This window comes from Podarcis erhardii (genome assembly GCF_964252035.2).
Source record: "Podarcis erhardii genome assembly, chromosome: 8".
NCBI classification, from domain to species: Eukaryota; Metazoa; Chordata; class Lepidosauria; order Squamata; family Lacertidae; genus Podarcis; species Podarcis erhardii.
In genome coordinates this window covers 38,090,802-38,113,559 of record NC_138499.1, presented here as the reverse complement: position 1 = coordinate 38,113,559, position 22,758 = coordinate 38,090,802, and the positions used below count along the sequence as shown (strand labels likewise).

Genomic DNA, 22,758 nt, shown 5'->3' with positions numbered 1-22,758 from the left:
ACTCTTTATTATGGCACAGAGCTTCTTAGATGTTTGTGATGTTTCATTCCCCAGTGTGAGTGCTGGCTTTTGCTTCAATTCCCTCCATGATTTAAATAAAACGTTCAGAAATCAACATTAGTATTGAAACAAACATCTGCTTCCCCCCCTTTCCTCTCCCCTCCAAAAAAATCACAGACCTAGAAGAGATGTTTCCTCACAAGTCTGGATTTGCTGTCTTTACGGATATTAAACATGAGGGGTTTGCCACATAGTATTTTGTAAGGGGAGACTCCAAAAGAAATGAAAACAGAGCTCTGTGTATCTGTTTTGCTGTTTCTAGCGGAAGACATTTAATTTGCCTTCTAAAGCCAACCTCGAAAATGATGCAATTGAGCTGAAGTAGATTTATGGTGCCTTTTCCTCTGGAAATCAATACAGCTTGGAGGGGCTGTCATGGGAACTGGCTGACTGAGATGCAGCTGTGTTCAAATATAAACTTCTGTACCGCAAACCCAAAGTAATGACTCTTGGTTTTTGTTTTTTAGTCAGCACTTTAGCTCTGAGACATTATGGGGTAAGCTTTAATTGACTGCTTTGTTTCCATTAGGAAGTTATTGAAACTTTGCTATAGCAAATTCAGCAAGTTGATGTGATGTTCTAAAAGCCATTGCTATTCTTACTTGCCCTTGTGTATTTTGTGGTTTGTAAGGACCTGGAAATGTGTTGTGGGACAAGGTAGCATTTGTATACTGCAAGAGATGGAACCACTTCTCTCTCTAGTTTTATAAGCTTTGTAGTTGCTTGGCCTGTAAACAAGAGCTCAGGTAAAGCAATTTCTTCTTACTGATTGTAGGGATCAGCCTTCTTCATACTGAGTACATCAGGGACATATTTGCTGATGTCATCAGCAAGTTCTATTTTATGCTGCTGGAAACTGGATTTTTTCAAATCATATGTGTCACAATACTGCGATCTTTCAATTTTTAAAATATAATTGATAGTACCATTGCCTTGAGAAGCTCAGGGTGATGGTGATGATCTGGGAGAGGGAATTCTCTTCCCTGAGTTGCACTTGGCACCTTCATCATATGCTGAAAAAATACCTTTTTACTCTGACCTCTGATACTTGGAATGAGTCCTTTTAGGGCTTGTCCTATTTTTGTGACCATAATTTGTTTGAAACTATTTTTCTTGTGCTTTAAATTGATGTGACCCACCCTGTGACCTTAGGTTAAAGAGCATATAATAAATCAAAGATATTGTTATGGTTGCTATTATTAACAGTAACAATGGTGATGTTTACACCACAGATCTGCTTTCTCAAATGCCCCAGGTAAGATACAAATTCCATCTAGACTTAAAGGGATACCTAGCAGCAACCACCTTCTGTCCTCATTTCACAGATGCTCCAAAGCCAGTCATAGAAAGAGGCATCCAAGAAATGTCATCTTAAGACAGGTTTATTCAGATATTGTTGGACTGCAACTCCCATCAGCTCCAGCCAGTATGGGTTTGTTGGTATTTGGAGTTCAGCAATATCTGGAGAGCACCATGTTAGCTATCCCTGAGAAAACTGAAGAGCTGGAACAGAATTTGTACAGGCCTGGGAAAGCATCCATGACATAAGCGAGTGCATCAGCTTTAGTATACCAAAAAGTACAACAATAACCTGAAGCAAATCTTCTTTTGAAAACAATGTTTCTCACAACTTGGCAAGCCTGCTTTTTCCCTATTTGAATGGAAAATAGAAGTATACCATGTCATGGACTGCTGTTAAAATCAATATTCTGTTTTGATTTAAAACTTATAAAATGTTGAGTTGTAGCCGAAGGTTCTGTTCCTCCCAAAAGAAGGAGTCTTCCTCTCATGGAAGAATGGGCTCTTTGGATCCAGCCCATTAAAAGCTGGATTTGGATACATAATAAACAAGGAACTGGCCACATCAAGTCATAATATTTTATTTGGAACAACAAGCTGGATACAATTGCTTCAGAATCAGATCTCATGATTTAAAAGCTTAAAATCTGATTTAAACATACGGTATTAAAGGAGAAAAAACTTTATAAAAATGAAATCTGAATTCAGTACCATCCACCATCTACATTTAGGGCCTGGTATTCTGTTGCTTTCTCACTCTTCTTATAAAGAAAAACAACAATGCAGTTTTAAAGTAGAGAAATGCCCAGCAGTTTGCTGGTTTTGGGGAGGAAGCAGCATCATGGGCAATTTTATGTAATGCTGAAAGATTTGCAGAATTTTTTCTGATGTGAAAATAACAAGCTCAGTATTTGTGACCTAGACTAGATTGCTATTTCTTTGTTGCAGTTATGAGTGAATGCACTTATGAGTGGGGTGTTTTTTATTTGTTTTTTTGTTTTGTTTTTAAAGCAGCTCATTGGCAAATGTAGCCACAGGCTGCAAAGGGTTGAGTCAAGAAATCAATGCTCTTTTTCCATCTGACTGCCTTGAAGACTATGTAAATTAAATGTACTTAACCATAAAACCTGTCTACATTGCTAGAGGTACAGTTGGCAGTTACAAACTACCACCAACTCCATTTTAGGAAATGGATCGATTTATATATTTGAAAACAGTCATAGCTAGGGTTCCTTGGAATTTCTCATAGTGACTTTCTAATAAATATGTAACTTGAACTAATAAGGTTTTATTCCTTATGAAATAAATCAGAGGGCCAATTATCTTCCCATTTTGCATCTTTGTTAGGCTGGCATTCTAAAGTATGAGAGCAAATACCTTAACATGCATATGACCGTATTTATCATAAATTTAAATAGCAAGAAAAATGCTCCAGGTTTCAGCTACTTAGATTTCCAGATGATTGAAGACTTGACTGAAAGGCACATAAGGGCTGCTTTCCAGAATTGTATGGAGTGCATTTCAATAATGATGGTGATGTTATTATTATGTGCATGAGTTTGAAAGGAACTAAATAGGTTGCATTGTTTAAATGGGCTAATTGGATTTAAGGGAAATAGGATGAACTGAGATGTTTACTACTTATAATAAAATACTTAAACCAGTACATTTTGTTTGCTCAGTCCCAGTTTGTATTCAAGTAGCTCCAGATTGCTAGCCTGCTGCATGTTCCTCCAAATAGTTTCAGACAATTCACATATGTAAAGGTACCATGCTGTGATTGTACTGATTTGCAAGAATGGTTGGAGCATATTTTAAACTACAGTGGTACCTCAGGTTAAGTACTTAATTCATTCCGGAGGTCCGTACTTAACCTGAAACTGTTCTTAACCTGAAGCACAACTTTAGCTAATGGGGTCTCCTGCTGCCGTTGCGCCGCTGGAGCACGATTTCTGTTCTCATCCTGAAGCAAAGTTCTTAACCTGAAGCACTAGTTCTGGGTTAGCGGAGTCTGTAACCTGAAGCGAGGTACCACTGTATTGCAGGTAGCAGGATATGACTATCCTCCCAGGAACTTGTATGATAGTCTGGAACAATTGCCACTGTGCGGTGAAATTCAGCATGCATATGAGCGTAACATTGCCCCAAAAGTCTTTCATAATCCAACACACTTTCAAAAAGGGAAACTTGTTAAACGTGAAGAAAAAAGGTAATATGAAGTAGAATTAAGGGTTTGGGTATGGAGAGATTAACTCAGTTGGTGGACTGCAGCTGGGAAATAAATCTGTCACATGTGTATTACTGTTAGCCACAACTACTGCGGCAGGGGAGGCTGGTTTTGTTCCATTGGCATAATCCCAGAGAGACCCAAAGGGGACCCTTGTCTGTGTAGCTCTACCAGGTTGTGTTCCTTTGTAGTGTGTGGCAAAAGAGACAAAACATGCAACTTTTTTCCTTTTATAGACAAAAGATTATACCAAGTGAATTCCATGGCCTTCTAAGAAGTATATTCTTAACAGTATATATGAGTGTCTAATGAGAAAGGAAGGAAATTATTTGTGCTTTTGAAAATGGCATTCTGTTCCCTTGCCTTCACTACAGGCTTATGGGAGTTCTGCTCTTGCTTCTACTTCCTGGAAGCTTTCACCCCTGTATTTATTGTGATGTAGGTGTGTCAGAACCAAGAGTTCATTCTGCACTAGGAATACTCATCCTAGCTTGACTTCCTATGGAAAAGCAATCCAAAGATTTGCCTGAGGTAGAAATTGCAAAAGTTGCTGAGGAGAGCGCTAACAAGATTCCAAAATGCCCTTGTGGCATATGTTTAGATATCTTAGAAAGGGGTTCAGGATGCTATTTAACATAAGGGATAAAATTCAGAAGTAGTCCTCCTCTCTTAATGCAAAGTAGCATTCTGAAATCCAGAAGAGCTTAATGCTTACTGTTCTAGTTGTGCAACACTGATATTCTAAATAAAGCAGGGGAGGCTGGTTCCTTGGGTAACCGGGGCACTTACTGAGGATGACCAACCTCTGTCATTTTCAGTCAGTCTGCAGTCTTCCAAGCAATTGTGGGTGGCCCTGCATGTCATTGTCTCTGGCTCCGCCTGCTCCTTTCCTCCTTGCCTTCCACCCTAGCAGTCCAAATGAACAGCCACCACCACAGCACATAATATAACTTCAGCGGCTAATCCCGCTTGTTTATTTTTTGCTTGCAAGCAAGCCCTTAATATCTCGTCCACGTTTCTTATGTAGCTTCCTGCTTGCCTCAGAGATAGAAGGGGACTGCAAATGCTCTTCTCAGTTTTCTTTAGGAAGTGAAACTCTCTTAGGCTGCAGTCCTATGGATGCTTAGTTGGGAGTCAGCTTTGCTGAACTTACTGGCTCTTACCTCTGATTAAATCTTTGTAGGAACAGTCTGGGAATCTTAAATTCTTAGTTTTAAGGTATTACAAGCCATTTTTTAGTCTAGAAAAATACAATAAGAGTTTTCATTAATTTATAGAATGGGGAATAAATTTATGAATGGAGACTAGATATGTTGGCAGTGTTTTCATTACTGGCATTTTCTCAAGGCAATCAAGATGCACATTTTTGCTCTCCTTTCATTTTAAACTTGTTAAAGTTTTCTGCAAAATGTGAACGTGGGCAGCGAGACATTCCATCTTTTTACATTCCAATTAAATTCCTAGGCATGCTCAGTTTGGGAGATTTGTTTATTGAATTTGAATGTTTGAGCAGCATGTCAGCCTTGTATGTTAAATTTTCTTCTTCTTCACCAGTTCAGTAAAATAATTTGCAGATATGTCAATAACACTTTTTATCAACTAATTTGGATTAATGTTGGAAAAGCTTTAATTATGTTGGTTATTGCACAGGAATTGCAAGTTTAATTTATGCTGCCATGGTATGTCTGATGCAACAGAAAGATAAAAGTCATAATCCAATACAGAAGGAAAGTATCTCATAACTTGCATTATTAATAATAAGAAATCAGAAAAAATATGCAGTACAGTCCCACATATGTCTTTTGACAAGTATACTCATTTGAGTTCAGTGGAATTTACTCCCACAGTAAGTGTCCATAGGTGTTAAACTTGACATGGATTTCAGGTTGACATGAATTTAGCACACATAACACCTGGATGTTAAATTCATGGCTACTTATTAAATAAATCTGGGCCATGATGCTAAAACTTCAGAGTGGGCTAAAGGGCCTTTCCTCAATTCATCTAATGTGCAAAGATGGATGTACATGTTGATGGCAAGATACTAGAGTTTGTCAAATAGTGGCTTGTCAGTGAACGACCTATAATTTAACTTCACTCAATTTACTGCCATATTCAAGGAATTCAGAAATGTTTTTGTGTAAAAACAAAAGTCCGCAAAGGCCTGTTTTCACCCTAACAATTACTGGTGGTTTCCACTGATTATGTATACAAAAAGATTTGTTGGGAAAGGCTTGATCGTGTTTCATTTACAGAAGGAAGGACTAGCCTAAATAGCATAGATTTTGTGAATCTCCAGATGAGCATCTTCATAATTTGAGAATCATTAGAGAATGTGGGTGTCAAATAAAATACAGTTATGGACCCAACAAGTTCAATCTGATTGGTGTTGTTTTTTTAAGTGTGCTTAAGTATTACTGGAGTAAATTGGGACAGATACGGTTGATGTCTATGTTTCATTCAGTGAGTTTAAGAACATGCATTTTTAGCAAAGTTTAAAAATACTTCGCAATATATAATATATAGCTGCATAAACAGTTTAAAGTTTTTCTTCCTGGGTTGAATTAGTGTATTCATTTTTCAGATGGTAATTTTCACTACCAACCAGATTGGGTCAAGAGAGGGAAAGAAAATGAGAACTGGGAGGCTAGCTTCAAGCCCTGCCTCTAGCATTGATTTGTTTTGCTGGCTTTCCCTTAATTGTAGGTCGTTGAAATAAGCATTATTATTTTGCCCTGTTTTAGCTATTTGACCACCCTAAATCAGGATTCTATAAATTTTATCTTGGCTAGTCATTATTCGTGCTCGCCATCATAGCCACCTCCCACTTTATAGGTTGCTTGGCGTATGCAATTACTGTAGAGGATGGGGCAGATAATTCATGTCATTTCACATTGTTGTAATGGGGTGTGACTTATCTTGTCATGCTCCCCAAATCAAGTAACCTAAATCCTAGCCACATACCTGCCTGCCAGGCTAACTACCCCACTCCTTTCTCACTACATGACACCACCTGAACGGAAGCGGGAACAGGCCTGGTGTGGAGGAACAGGAGGAACAGTGGCCCAGATCCACTGCCAACTTTCCTGGTTCTCCTGGCTGCTGAGACTTGATATTGTTGCACATCTCACACTTGTTCCTTTCAATATGCCATCAAGAAAATGATTAGTGGGCATCCTCTGCCGATCCTAATATCCTGTACGTACCTGCTGCACACAAAATAAGGTTCTTTGCATGCAACAAAAAACTTGGAAGAGGACAGAGCTGGTTTGTTGTGCCCAACACAGAATGCTTCTTTCTTCCAGAGGTCCCTGCCAAGTGCAGATAATGCATGGAAAGGAATCTTGGTACTGGGCAGGGATGCTCACTGATAGAGAAGAACATTTGCTTCTGGGGAACTAGCGAGGGTATGTAGACCCCTGAATTGTTTTTGGAAACACAGATATAGAGTCACAATTCAGCAAAATACTCAAGCATATTCTTTACAAGTTTCAGCAGCTCCACTATAACTTTACTTTGAGAAGCCATGTGCCAAACCTTTATATGCATCCTCATTACACTAGCACAATAAACCAGAATTGGAATTACTCATCCTTCTCTACTGCCAGTCTGTGATATGTCAAGGAAAATGATCGTATTTCATGCAAATGCAACAATTTTGCATATAAAAAATGAAACACTATATTGTAGCATAACCTATGAAGGAAACTGGCTTTGAAATTGATGAATGCTGCTTCGTGGTTTCAGATCTCATGAGGGAGTATTGAAATAAGCTGAATGTGTGAATTTGATTTTTTGCATTTAAAGAAATAGCACATGTACCCACACACTCATACACATACAATTAGACATTCCTAGAATACCTGCCTTGAGGGGGGTGTTTTATTTTCTTGATCATGTGCCGTTTTTCATAGTACTGTGCTAGCAAACTGCTATAATTAGATTAACAGCCTGCTAAACAGCAGTGACAGTATCCAAGTCTCAGAGAGCATGTGCTAGATTCTGCATGCGCCTTTCTCCGATTGGCTGCTGGCATTTGCTGCTTGCCAATTTGATAGGTTTCCACAGTAATCTTTATGCTGCATTAGAGACATAGATACAGAGGTACAGTGTTCATGCAACGGTGGAGGAAGTCTGCCTCTTCTGTGTAGAATAAAAGAAAAGCCTACAGACGATAGAGGCATTGCTCTTTGTTATAAACCCATCAGCATTTAACAACTGCTGGCTGCAAGCAGAGGTCAGTGAAGGAGTTTCAGTTAATGGTAATTACTTTCAGGTCTTTATCTCCCCCCCATAAAACACATCCATGCATGAAATGAATACAGTTAATCATGTCATCTGTTTAATTTGATCTTGCTTTCATTAATATTGTGTGTACTCCAGCGAGATGGTCATCACATTATAAAGCACATCATTATACTAAGAATTTAGCAGAGAAGTATAATGTGTACTGCATGAAGAAATAGCTCTCATATGAAATCTGGAGCGTGGCATGTACCTTTTTTGTTATTCTAAGAGCAGTGTTGGTATTTGAAGGGGGGTGGCTGAACATTTGAATTAGAGCATATATGATTTTGCCTTTCATGGAGACAGAGATATTTCTAAGCAACGAGCAGATAACAGGGAATAATGTCAGGATGTATGCTTTAATGTGATTGGTGCAATAACTGCCTGCCGATTTATGCATAGGGAAAGGAATTCGGATTAATATGCTCCATTGTCTGTCTGTCACCTTACGTTGTTTGGGTGAATTCTTTGTTTGATCCTTTGAATTTTTTAAGCAGCCTTTCAAAAACAGCCACTATAGTGCAGTGAATCCATCTCTGCACACTCATTGTTCCCAAAGGCCAAACAGTGAGATCAAGCTTGTGTATGTGTGTGTGTGTTTAGGGACCTTGCCCTGAATGTAGTGAAAGAGGTATATATTGCTGCAGTGATATATCTGACAAGCTTGGGTGGGTTTTTTGGTTTTTGTGTTTTTGGTGGGGCGGGGGGGGGGGAGGGCTGTTCAGGAAAAAAACATTTCCGAAATTTGATTCATCTTGTATTGTCCTGTTTTTTCATTTGGGATTTGTGTGGTGACCGATCCAAACTTATTCAAAACTATGCTGATTGCGAGGGTTTATTAAAAGAGCAGCCAAAGAGAGCTCTATCTCCATGTAGTCTCAGAGTGCGCTGTGACTTACTGTGTTCAAATCCCATTCAAATGCATGGGACCTTGCACATGATGACGATGGTTTCAGTGGGTTTCTGCAGGAGAGGTTCTTTGAGGATGTTCCCTTGGTTTGTTTTGACTGCTGATAGCCCATAAATGTGCATTAGGTCACCAGTTGTCCAGCTGGCACTTCGCCACCATGCGTCTGGGTAACAGGAGATTTGCCTCAAGTAAGCACAAGCTATGGACTTTCACTACTTTGCTTTCACTTCTTATCTCTCCCACTAATCTCTGGCTCCCTCCCTCCCTCCCCCCCCCCAGTGAAGTTTTGCACTGCATTGCAAAGCAAAACTGGTGAGTCATAGCTATCAGTCTTTTGCCCATAAAAGCAGGGGTTTTTTGTCATTTGTTGTCAGCTTTGTGCATTTTACATTTGAACACAGAGAGGATGGAAAGCAAACACAAGAAAGTAGTCGTTCATCAAATATTTTACTGAGTTTAACCTTCAGCCTAGATTGTTTTAATATGGTGCATAATGTTGATCGTTTGTTTTGTTCTATTTGTAGAACAAGAGTTAAACTAGTGGTTATGACTGACATCCCAAATTTGGTTCATCACACTTTTGAATCTGAGCCCAGCTATGAACTGGTTGGTGGCTTTTGGCAACCCTCTCAACCTCAACTTTCCTCTCCCAGCTTTAAAATATTAATAATACTCATCATATTACAGGATTAAATTGATAATATATGCAAAGAACTTTGAACATGAATGTGGGGGTGGAACTGTAGATATTTATTTTTATTTAATTTACTTGTTTATTGCCTTAAATAAATTTCAGTACCAGTGTTTTCTGAACTCTGTATTCCCAGAAATTATAGAATAGCCCTTTTGCATAGCAACAGTTAAGTCTAGGACAGTGATGAATAGAGAGAGTGGGTGTGCACATACAACCTGTGTGTTACTGTCTGCTAGCCCCTCTCTGTGCTATATTGCCAATTATAATTGTCCTGTGTTTTCTTTTTCAAAAGAGACCTACTGCCTCCTGTAATTATCTATGTGGGTGGAAAATAAAATGTTGCAGTCTTTTTATGGCATGGCCCGATGCTACCAGTGCCTTGCAGATGTTGACAGCAGCTCATGTGACAGTTCTAGACAGTTTTAATTCAAAATGAGAAGTACCTGTCTTTTCTGTGCCAGCAACTACTGGTATATAGGACAAGCTCTAGTTTTCTGAAAACATGGATGTAACTCCTTAATTTGTGGCAGGTTGTATATACATCTCTTAATAACCATTTCATGCATGTGGTATCTTCCATACTGAAAGCTGTTTCTGACACAGTAACCCTGTCAGCCTTTCCCAACCTGGTGCCCTCCAGAAGATATTATTGGACTACACTTCCCATCGGTTTCAGACAGTATGGGAAATGGTCATAAAATGATGGGTGGTGTAATCCAACAATATCTGGAAGACATCAGGTTGGAGAAAACTGATCTAGTCCCTTATCAGTATTGTGCTAGCAAGATGACATGAAAGCTTGGTGGTTTCTAACAACGTTAAAGAATGGAATGAAGAAGGTGTTCCTACAATACACCCTCATTTTGTTGTGATAATAGAATTGTAGAGTTTGAAGGTACCCTGAGGGTCGTCTAGTCCAACCCCTGCTATGCATTGTTCTCAACTAAATCTTACAGGACAGATGGCCATCCAACCTGTGCTTAAAAACCTACAAGGAGAGTCCACCACCCTCCTGGAGAATCCATTCCATTGTCGAACAGCTCTTACTTGTCAGAAAGTTCTTCCTGGTGTTTATCTGACAAATACATGTTTCTGAGTTTTCTGACCATCTTCCAAACATTTGTGCCTGATTTGTTTCCTAACAGCTTCCCTTCCCCATAATTTATTTATTTTTAATGCAAGTGAGGAAAAGCAATGTCAAAGGCAGTCTAGTAATGCATATGGTATCTGTCCTGCTTTTCATGTTAAGAGACCTTGTAAACATAAGAACGAATGTGATAGTGCATCACATTAAGATATTGCTGAGAAATAAGCTGGTTTATGTTTTGTTTTGCAAAGGTGTATTGGACTCCTAACTCCCATCAGCCACAGCCATATAGCCAATGGTCAGAGATAGTGGGAGCTATAATCCAACAGCATCCAGAGGGTACCAGGTTGGAGAATGCTATAAAATTTCCTGGGAGAGGCTAAGAGAAAGAGGGATACCAGATTTGTTTGTTTTTTCTTATCATGTTGGGTCACCTTCCATTTTTTCCAAAAAGCTCCCTGTGTGTGACAGTAGTACTTTTCCAAGGGTGGAAACAGTTGTTGAGAAGAGCACTACTGCCACCAGTTTGCATTCATTGTAGATCCCACGGGATGCTTTCTTCCAATGGATTGTGCCAACAATCTGCCCACAGATGTTTGGGACCACTCTTAAGAGACTGCATGTTTCTATCTTAACCAAGTTCCTCGGAAACTTCTTTGTGAGATAACCAAACAAAAGAATACCAGTAAACACCAGTATACATTAGAACAAACAGTTTCATGATGAATATAGCAGTATGGTTTTATAAAAGGAAGAACTCTGGATTCTGGCCAACCAACACTACCACAAAAATAAACAACCACATAACATATTAGGAGAATGTCAGATATAGCTGTGTTCACAGATTACGTGGACTCTTGGTCCTAGACTCTCTGCTTTATCACAGTACTTTAAAAGTTCAGAAATCATGGTCACTCTGTGCATGAGGATGTTACACACAGTGAATTATGTACTGGGGGCTTTTTCTATATCCAGCAGTCAGATAACATTTCCACCCCCACTCATGTTCCTCAGTCATTTGTATCAATGTACAAATAGAACTTCAATTGCCAGCAATCTCTTGTGGGATGGCCGCCTTTCCTGGAATGAAAAAAAGGAACTATGGTTATTACAAATGGAGGACCTCCTGTTAGGCCCAGTAATAAGAGCCATTGGGCTGACAAGCATCAGAGACAGGGCCTTTTCAGTAGTGGCCCCACATTTTGGGGGGAATTCCTCCCCAAGGGCGTCACTGTTGCTATTCTCCTGGAGACACCTGGTTTGGTTGTCTTAGGGGATTTTAACATCCACGCCGACACGACCTTACAAGGGGCTGCTCGGGACTTTGTGGAAAGCATAAAGCATGGCCTCCATGGGGCTGTCCCTGAATAAGTCTGGCCCAACTCATAGCCGCAGACATGCCTTAGACCTGGTGTTCACCTCTATGGATGTTGGTGATTTGACACTAAGTAAAAGCAAAACTAAAGAAGTGCCATGGTCAGATCACTTCCTGGTGCAACTGGACTTCTCCGCAACCCTTCCCCTCTGCAGGGAGGTGGGACCGATTCGGATGGTCTGCTCCCACCACTTAATGGATCCAAATGGTTTCCAGAGAGTGGTAGGGGGTGTTTTATCCCATGTTGATGACCTTTCAGCTGATTCCCGGGTGGCCCGCTGGAATGTGGAGTTAACCAGAGCTACTGACTGTTTGGCTCTGAAGTGCCCTCTCTGATTGCATGGAGCCCAGACAGCCCCGTGGTTTTCCTTGGATCTGAGGGCAATGAAACAATCGCTGAGACGGCTAGAGCGCCGGTGGCGGATAACTCATTCTGCATCTGACTGGACAAGGGTTAGAGCTCAATGTCGAGCCTACCAAGTGGCGATAGCAACGGCGAAGAAGACCTTCTTCACCTGTATTGCATCTGTGGAAAACAGCAGCAGGAGACTCAGGTGGTTCACAATTTAGCGAAACAACCTGCTGCATCTCCTGCAATGATTTTGCAAAGTTTTTTGCAGATAAAGTCGCTCAGATTCAGGAAGAGGTGGACTCCACCGTGGGAGCAGGGCTGCAGCGGGAGAGTGCTAGAGTCCTGTCTAGTCAAGTTGCGTGGGATTAATTCCAATCTGTTACCTCTGAGGATGTGGACAGGCTGCTTGGACAAGTGAAACCAACCACCTGTCTCCTTGATTCTTGTCCATCCTGGCTTATAAAAGCTAGCCGGGAAGAGCTTGGCGATGGGCTTCACGGGGTGGTGAATGCTTCTCTTTGTGAGGGAGCCTTCCCAGACCCACTGAAAGAGGCAGTTATGAAACCGCTTCTTAAAAAAACCATCTTTAGATGCGGCCAGTATGGCCAACTATCACCCAGTCTTAAATCTTCCATTCTAGGGCAAGGTGATTGAGCGAGTGGTTGCTGAACAACTCCAGGCATGCCTGGAAGAAGCGGACCATTTGGATCCCTTCCAATCGGGATTCAGGCCTCATCATGAGACTGAAACTGCCTTGGTCACACTGGTGGTTGATGATCTCCGCGGACTAGGGACAAAGGTGAGAGCTGTTTCCTAGTTCTGCAGGATCTCTCAGCGGCGTTTGATACCATCGACCATAACATTCTTCTGGACGGTCTAGAGGTACTGGGGGCACTGTTATACAGTGGTTCCGCTCCTTCCTCCTGGGCCGTGTTCAGAAAGTGGGGGGGGGGATGAGTGTTCAGACCCCTGGGCTCTCACTTGTGGAGTGCCTCAGGGTTCTGTCCTCTCCCCCATGCTTTTCAACATCTACATGCAGCCGCTGGAAGAGATCATCAGGGGGTTTGGGCAGGGTGTCCATCAATATGCGGATGATAGCCAGCTCTACCTCTCTTTCAAATCAGAACCAGTGAAGGTCCTGTGTGAGTGTCTGGAGGCAGTTAGAGGATGGATGGAGGCTAACAGATAGAGGTTGAATCCTGACAAGACAGAAGTACTGTTTTGGGGGACAGGAGGTGGGTGGGTGTGGAGGACTCCCTGGTCCTGAATGGGGTAACTGTGCCCCTGAAGGACCAGGTGTGCAGCCTGGGAGTCATTTTGGACTCACAGCTGTCCATGGAGGCACAGGTCAATTCTGTGTCCAGGGCAGCTGTTTACCAGCTCCATCTGGTACACAGGCTGAGACCCTATCTGCCTGCGGACTGCCTCGCCAGAGTGGTGCATGCTCTGGTTATCTCTCGCTTGGACTACTGCAATGCGCTCTATGTGGGATACCTCTGAAGGTGACCCAAAAACTACAACTAATCCAGAATGCGGCAGCTAGACTGGTGCCTGGGAGCGGCCGCCAAGACCACATAACACCGGTCTTGAAAGACCTACATTGGCTCCCAGTACGTTTCTGAGCAGAATTCAAAGTGTCAGTCCTGACCTTTAAAGCCCTAAACAGCCTCAGTCCAGTATATCTGAAGGAGCGTCTCCACCCCCATCATTCTACCCAGACACTGAGGTCCAGCGCTGAGGGCCTTCTGGCAGTTCCCTCACTGTGAGAAGCCAAGTTACAGGGAACCAGGCAGAGGGCCTTCTCGGTAGTGGCACCCACCATGTGGAATGCCCTCCCACCAGATGCCAAAGAGAACAAGAACTACCAGACTTTTAGAAGATATCTGAAGGCAGTCCTGTTTAGGGAAGCTTTCAATGTTTGATGCATTACTGTATTTTTATATTTTGTTAGAACCCGCCCAGAGTGGCTGGGGAAGCCCAGCCAGATGGGCAGGGTATAAATTATTATTATTATTATTATTATTATTATTATTATTATTATTATTATTATTATTTTATTAATTAACTTTGGAATATCTATTTTTTTTTATTTCCAGGCTGTTTAACTAATTTTGGAAATTTTAACTGCTGCTGGCTTTTAATTTTAACATTGTACTTCTTGTAGCTTGGTGTAAAATACATGTTTACATATGTTAAAATGTTTTGGCAAGCCACCTTGGGAGGGCAGTGTGTATGCTTTAAATAAGTAAATACAGCAAGGTGAAACAATATTTTGACCAAGAGTTATAAAGAAGTATTTTTTTTTCTTTTACCTGGTTAAACATCAGTTTTCCCAGCTGATAGAAATGCACTTCAACTTTATAATACACTCTCATAAAAAATTCATAACTCCTACTTTGTCAGAGAAATCTGATTTTCCTTGGATACATAAATATTGCCTTTGACAAGAGAATGTCCTCCTGACAGGCAGTGAAAATGTGCTGTAAAACTTTAATATTTCAAGGCAGGCAATCAAACCAGTTGCAAAGAGGCTACAGTAAAAACTTCCACACATGGCTAGTTTCACTCAGGAAAAAGTTGGATTTTTAAGGGAATGCATGATATGAAATAATTTGCTCACACTTTGTTTTAGCAGAAAACATTCACCCATAGCTAAAACTGCTTGATTTCTGCTCTGTTTCACCAATTGACAAGCCACCTATTAAGCTATTAATCCAGCAGATATGAGAAAATGCAGCATTCAACTCTTATTTTCCAACTATCTTGGTCTGCCTGTTACAGTTCCGTTAATTTTTGTTGTTGAAATGGTGCTTGTATCATTATCTCTCAATATGAAAATATGATACACTAGCCAACAGTATTATTATCTCATAAAAGTGCAGGGACATGTTATCTTTCAAAGACATTAATTTGCATTTAAAATGGTTCTGATATATTGTCATTCTCACTGAAAGCAAAGTTGTTTACACTGTGTCCGCTTGCCATAAACCCAAGTTCTCTGACATCAAGGAATCAAGGATATGTCCATGGTTGGGGTTCTCTCCCCCGCTTCTTTTGGGGAGTGGGGTGGGCTAGTGACATCTCCAGTGTCTTAACTACCAGCATCTCTTTTCAATGTCACCACCTCCTCAGTCCCCTTTCTGTGTGCATGCACACTACTTCAAGCAATGGAAAAGGGGTGAAATGACAGTAAAGAGGAATGGGATAGATAGACTACAGCTGATTCTTTCTTTGGCTCCTTTTGGACCTTCTAGCCCTGATCTTCTTTGAAGCAAGTTCAGTGCTGGTGGGATTTTATTTGCTCCACTGGAGAATGGGAAGTCATTCCGGAGCCCCTGCATCATCCACAGCAATAGCGGATTTAGTAAAACATGACACTCTTTCATGCTCTTTTCCCCTGCCGGTGCCAGCCTTCTGCTTCAAATCTGTTTCCTTTTCCTAAGCATCTCTGATTGGGACTTTGCCAGTTGGTGATACTGAACTTGGGTGCATAGTACATAGCTACAGAGGCAACAAATTGCTTGTAAGCTCTTTGAAATCCTGAAGCTTTTGTTTCTGCTTCTTTTCTCTCCCTTTTTAATACAGCAGAAAAATGTTGTATAGTGGCATGGTAATGTGAAAGGTTTAGAAGATGTGTAAAAAGAAAAGGAGTGAAAGTGGTCTGTTATAGTTTTGACAAAATAAAAAAATTCCTTCCAGTAGCACCTTAAAGACCAACTAAGTTAGTTCTTGGTATGAGCTTTCGTGTGCATGCACACTTCTTCAGATACACTGTAACAGAAGTCACAGACCCTTCTATATAGTGAGAAGGGTCTGTGACTTCTGTTTCAGTGTATCTGAAGAAGTGTGCATGCACACGGAAGCTCATACCAAGAACTAACTGGAAGGAATTTTTTTATTTTGTTTTGACTATGGCAGACCAACACGGCTACCTATCTGTAACTCTTAAATTTTGATTAGTGATGTGAAGTGAATATTCTCCACATCTATATTTTTCTGAAGAAAACTTTCCATTTCTAAACATTGGTTTACCAACATTAATTAGGAACATAATGAAGGCATGGGTAACTTTCTTCTGGGCTTTCAATGAATAAGTTTGTTTTGAAGGTATGTGCTGTAAAGAGAGATTTCTGTTGGGAAGAGATGACTGGAGCAGCATTTTTCATTGACTGTGGAAGTAGTTTTTCTATAGCCAGATTCTAAAAAGGAAGACCTTTAAAGACCTTCATCTTTCAAAAACAATGCAAGCTATTCAGATTTTTTTCTTTTCTTTTTAATGAAATAGGTGCCCTGTAAAACACATTTTCAGATGTCTTGACAGAAATGAAACCTTTTCTATCAGGTGGTTTAATTATTCTATATTATCCTAGAGTAATAAAGGATTATTCTAGCATAATCCTGACTCTAATAAGAAATATTATACTTAGTGAATAACAAGACATCCAACTTCTAGTGCTGTCTGCACACTGGCAAAGTTTGTGATGTGAGATAACTACATGAAAAAAATAGGGCAAACATGTTTTTAACATCTGATGTTATTTGTACCGGTAATTTTCATGTGTATTTTACATAAACCACCTAGAATTTTTGATGCTTAAGCAATATATTAATCCAGTTAAATCAACAATTTATCAAATCAAATAATCAAATAAAAATTAACATAAATGTGTTGTTATTATCCATGAAGCATTGTGCCAAGTCATTTATAGGGTGAAATTTCACTGGTCTGCTGATGACACACTGCCCCATTTCTCCTTTTCATAACAGTGTGCTATTGGGATGCCTTCCCTGAATGATCTGCCTGAGTTCAAGCATAGACTAGATGATAATGAAAAAGCTTAAATTGAACTGAGACAAGAGAAGATGAGATGGTAACAGTTTGGTTCAGTTAAAGACGGCATTCTGTGTGCCTCTTTCTCCTGATTTCAACAGTAATGTTTCATTCAAAAACATTTTTTTTCAAAATGCCTCTTTCACTCAAAATAATGTTTGCTATCTGCAAATAGCAGTAATTTCAAACCAAGTGGAAATCACAAATGAACTTCTGCTGCCTCTGGCAGTTGCTCTTTCAGAACTGTTACCCACCTGATTTTATCGTAGTGATACAGAAATTATATTTTCTTTCTACAAGTTGCTGGGTTTGCTTCCTTTGCAAATGTGTGAAATAATTGTTCTTTGTTAACAAATGTGTTACCATGGAAACCCTCCAGGCTTCTTTACAAATATTATTGCTATGCATGTATACAAATAAGGTATTATAGATCCAGTGTCTTAAATAACTGTTAAATGTTTGACTACAGAAATATGTACACATCAAAGTTCACCATAAAAACTTTATGGCTAAAAAGTGTGCTTGAGTAGATGCAGGATGGTTCTTTTAGGATTTTTTTTGGGGGGGGGGTGTGAATTTTGGGGGATCCTCCATGCTCTTGAATTTTTGCTGGAGACAACGCCAGCAAAGTCCTACTTGCACCTGCTGCAAAATATATCTTCTAAGGGCAAGTACACTTCCTCCCTGAGTTCCCTGAAAAAAAGCAAGTATTTTGGGAGGAAAGGGTGAGTAGCAACACAAGCAATGGTTTTGCCTAATAAGGCAAGCTGAAATTTGTTGTTGACAACTTGATTACACTAGGACAGAGTTGCTCGAATTGAGCACTAAAGTTTAACATGATTAGTAGACCTTGGGCAGGGAGCTCAGTTTGCTGGACTTGCAAATAAGCAGACTGATGATGGTACAAGAAGTAAGGCAGTGGAGCCTGGCAGCAGGGCTGTAGCTAGGGGGTGGTGAGGTGGGCCCCTGCCAGGGGCGCAGGAAAGGGGGGGGGGGCTAAAAATATGTCCATAAATATGTCTATAAATAAAAATACAGTGGTACCTTGGGTTAAGAACTTAATTTGTTCTGGAAGTCTGTTCTTAACCTGAAACTGTTCTTAACCTGAGGTACCACTTTAGCTAATGGGGCCTCCCGCTGCCGCCGCACCGCGATTTCTGTTATCATCCTGAAGCAAAGTTCTTAACCCGAGGTACTATTTCTGGGTTAGCGGAGTCTGTAACCTGAAGCGTATGTAACCTGAAATGTCTGTAACCCGAGGTACCACTGTATTGATTATTGCCTCATAATAGAAGGTTTTAAATAGAGGGTGAATTGAATGGGGGGGGTGTTGGAGGAGAGGTGGAAAGAAGAACTAATTTGTCAGTGGCTAGGGGATGCAATCTGAACAATTCTGCCAGGGGCGCAAGATCACCTAGTTACGGCTCTGCCTGGCAGCCAGTATATACTACAACTAACAGGTAACTCACATAAAGCCAATATTGTGTGTTGTCAAGGCAGCCCTGAAACCACCCCCATGTGTGCATCCCTACCTTTCCAAAGCTGGTGCATTGAGGAGGCATTTTTGCCATTGCCCAACCACCACCAAACAAGGTGGGGAGCTTTTAAGCCATCCAAGTTCTTGCAAGGGCCTGCTAAGCAAGGTGAAGAGTTTAAAAGCTTTTTCCAAGGTGGAAAGAGCTTTTAACCTCTCCTCCTCATGCACGTTTAATTTGTGTGATTTGAGCTGGCTGGCTGACAAGCATGTAAAGCTGAAACCATGCAAGTTAAATGTGTGTAAGTTGTCAGTTACCTGTACTTTGCCCTATACGACTAAACCTCTTAGTATATTTCTTTCACATAGCCTACAAGTTTTTGAGCTGGTGTGCAGGATGAATATAGCAGGGCTTACCAACTTTTGATGACAGTAGGGAATTTAAAGGCCAGCTAATGAGTAATCAAGTGTATTAAGAGACATTGAGCAGGCTTATCAGATCATAATCTCAGGTTCATATTCTGTAATGCTGATTTCTCCAACTATTGTCTACTGCCAAACTTATAGTTGTTTTCTCAATGCTGTAGGTGAAATCCTACACACGTTGCTTAAGTCTTGGACAAATCTACTTTAAAAAAAAATCAAATCTGATAATTCAAGGTTGTTTTATCAGGGATTCTGACATCATGCTTCTATTTGCAACATCATGTAGCTGCCTGGTATGAAACCATCCACTTTTTTCTTTTTTTGGTTCTCTATATTCCAGTTTCAAAAAACATATTTTAGGAATGGACCACTCTGCAGCCTGCTGCAATATCCATAGTGTAAGGGTTCTAGGGGTTGCTCGTGCGTAAGCCGGTGCTTATCTCCCCGGCTGGGTGCAAACACCTGGCTGGGTTGCCAAAGTGAACCTTTTCTGTCCAGACAGCCACTTACCCGTGGCTGACTCAATCGCTGGCAGAATCCGTCAGTGGGCGTTTCTTAAACTTCTTCCAGCAAAGAAGCTCTTTGATGCCTAGTCTCCTCCTACTCTTTCTGCGCGAAAGCCTTCTGCACAAGGAGGGCATGGGCAACGGAGGACCCCTGCTCTCCCCGCTGGTCCCAGGCAAGGAGTCATGGGACCGCCTCGCCGCTTCCCCCATCTGCCCCCCTTCTCCACTGGTGCTACGCTGATTCTCTTCCCCAGAAGATGGGCTGCTTCTCCCGATCCCTGGACGCTCTCTGGAATCCCTCTGGCTTTTGCTCTCTCCCTCCGGCACTGATGGCAGTTCCCTGACACATAGCATATACAAAAAACTTATTGTTAGAGTAGGCTGATGTGGATATGACTTTGCTACCAATGGTGATAATGGCAAAATCAGGATTTGTCCTTATTTTCAAAGAAACTCTTTTCCATTAAACTAACGTTTCAAGATCTGACATGACGACTGTATATTCCTACATCACAAGAGATGTACCTTTTGAAATATCCAAACAGTTTTTCACACTGAGATGTCAGAAAACTCCAATCTGTTTTGGGTTTTGAAAAAATCAATACACTTGAATCACAACAGCTGATGTATTTTAAGGCCACAGTCAGACAGCAATTTCGTCCTTTTGTCCTGACATTTATGTAGCTGATAATTTTCACATTTTATGTAACCTTTCACATATGAAAGCCACTTCTGGATATTTACCATAATCAGGTTGGAAGTTTAGGCATATCTGCGATAGCTCAACCAGGAGAGCATGAGACTCTTAATCTCAGGGCTGTGGGTTTAAGCCCCACATTGGGCAAGATTCCTGCATTGCAGGAGGTTGTACTAGATGACCCTTGGGGTCCCTTCCAACTCTACAATTCTAGGCTTCTAGGCTTCCTTGATAATTGCATCAAGAAATCAACTCCTTTGCAGCCCTGTTAGAAAGCCTGATTTTTTCTTGTGGTTTTCATGGATAATACCATCTCTGCTCACATGACAAAATGTGGGGCAGTTCTTTCCCACCATTTTCATGGGTGAATAATGAGGAAACAGAAGCGCACATGAACATAAAGGGTGATGACATGTCCAGTGACATCCAGTGTTGTGCTACACAGTGTCCACTGGCATGAATCAAATTTAGCATGACATGGCAGTATATCAATCAAAAAGCCACAATTCCATAATGCAACAACTAATGCAGTGTAAAATGAATATTAGAAATCAAGACAGAAGTACTAGCATAATGACCAGAAAAACTAGAGCAATAATCTCCATGTCTGAATGCACCTGGAATCTGCATCTGGAAACTTTTACCAGGTCAGTCGTGTTCCTGTTCTCCACGCCTAATTGGTCATATTGTTCAGCATTCTTATAATTTTCCTTATATTTATAAATAGTAATAGGTTCCATGATCTTTATTGTCCTTTAAGTACCGGGTAAGAATCAACAGATCTAGAATTTTGGGAGGTGGGGAAGGGGTTTCCAACTACCAAGATTCATCAGGTTCTTGAAATGCTGACAAGTATTTGTCTAAAGCAAATCACATCTGCTAGAATGTTGCTACACTGTTTATTTTACCTACATAAGCTGATTCTATTTTATTAGACTTTCTGAGGAGGGAATTGTTGCTATTTCTATCTTAGTTTTTCATTTCTTGAAACAAGTGAAGTGTAAATGAAAGAGTTGTTTTAACCTCTTTTCTTCTCCAGATGCTATGTTTACTTAAAATCTAATCACTAAAGTGTTTGCAGGTCATAAGTTTATTTAACACAGTATGCACAGTCAATATGTGCAATATGCTGTGTTCAAAATTTTCAAATATATCATGGATCCATTATATAAGCAACAGGAATTCAACTTGGTTAGAAGTTTATGCATCTTGGCATTGGTGTACAAATTAATTTATTTTTCATATTATATCATATTATATACTAATTGAACTTGTTCTGCAATATACTAACTTGATGTTAATCCATATGATCGTACTGTTTGTTATCTGTGTACAATTTTGGTTTAAGTATCCGTGATTTGAATTAGGTGGCCAGACTGTTTGCATGTTGAAGGTATATAAAACAGCCTACACCTCCCATTGTATACACTAAATTACTTTTGTAAAGCGCAAAAGGGAGCCTTCTATCTTCTGTTACCTTGTTTAGCTGGCTATATCTCAAGCTGGCTGACCAGCTATCACTTGCCCATTCATGGGCTTTTGAAACTTTTAACTATTTATCTACATTTTCCAAAAAGTTTATCCGTATTTTCGCTTTCAACTTTTTGCCACCTACATTTTTTAAGCATAGCACTGTTCAGTACAAGACTGCTTGGAAGCATCAACCCACACAAAAATAATTACGTTTGGTGGCAGGAAAGTTTAAGCAGAGTGAGTCATAGATAATATTTTGGTGAATATGGTTGTAGACTCTGCTGTGTAGCCTTATTTTTTCTTTCTATTTCCTATAAATCTGCTGACACAGGTCACCTTTCTGTAGATGTTATTTCTTATGCAGCCAACCCCCTGCTGACACACACATGCTCACATATATTTTTTACCTTCTCACATTAAAACAAATATTGTGATTCTGAAGGCTTATTAGAAACAATGCTATCCCAAACAGAGATAAATTAGCCAAAAGAAAATTAAGTATGATCAGCAAGAGCTTTGGAGGCTGTGAGTGAAGGAATTGTTTGGTGGTGGTGCTATGGTATGGCATAGGATGTATTCTACTGATGCACCCCAAATTTAACTATTTCTTTGTGTCTTGTGTTCTGTCTCTCTATAATAGGTGAGGCTCAGCCAGAATAGGGCAAATTTTGGAAGGAGTCTGTTACTGGCTTGAAAATGTTTGCCTGTGCAAAGACACCAAAAACAATGGCGCTTGCATTGAATGGGTCACATGATATCACTCTGTAGATTACTCGAGCTAAAATGTTTAATGCCATCATCACACTTATTACATGATGCCCAAGTTCTTAGGATAATGTTCTTATTGTTGTAAAAGGATGCAGTTTCTTATCAGGCACTTAGCAGCCTTTGAAGAGCAGAGAAAGGTATTAGCAGACAGGTAGAGGGCAGATTTCTCCATTGAAAATGCTACCTTTCGTGCAAAAAAATGCATGTGAATACTTGTATAACCAATGGCTGACATATGAATTGCTTGATGTGCCCATTCAGTTAACTCTGTAGACCCCCTGTAGTTTCCTCA

General features: G+C 40.4%; 1 protein-coding gene across 4 annotated transcripts in view; it reads left to right on the top strand.

The window, feature by feature from the left end:
• Window positions 1-22,758, top strand: part of FAM110B (family with sequence similarity 110 member B) — a 72,438-nt gene that overhangs the window by 27,453 nt on the left and 22,227 nt on the right. Inside the window, exon 1 of one of the 4 annotated variants that reach the window (XM_081874564.1) lies at window positions 7,693-7,823. The exons of 2 other annotated variants lie outside the window; for them this stretch is intronic. The gene's annotated coding sequence lies outside the window, so the exon portion shown is untranslated. Of the gene's footprint in view, window positions 1-7,692; window positions 7,849-22,758 lie in introns of those variants that run through there. One more of the 4 variants, XM_081874563.1, reaches the window with a different exon arrangement.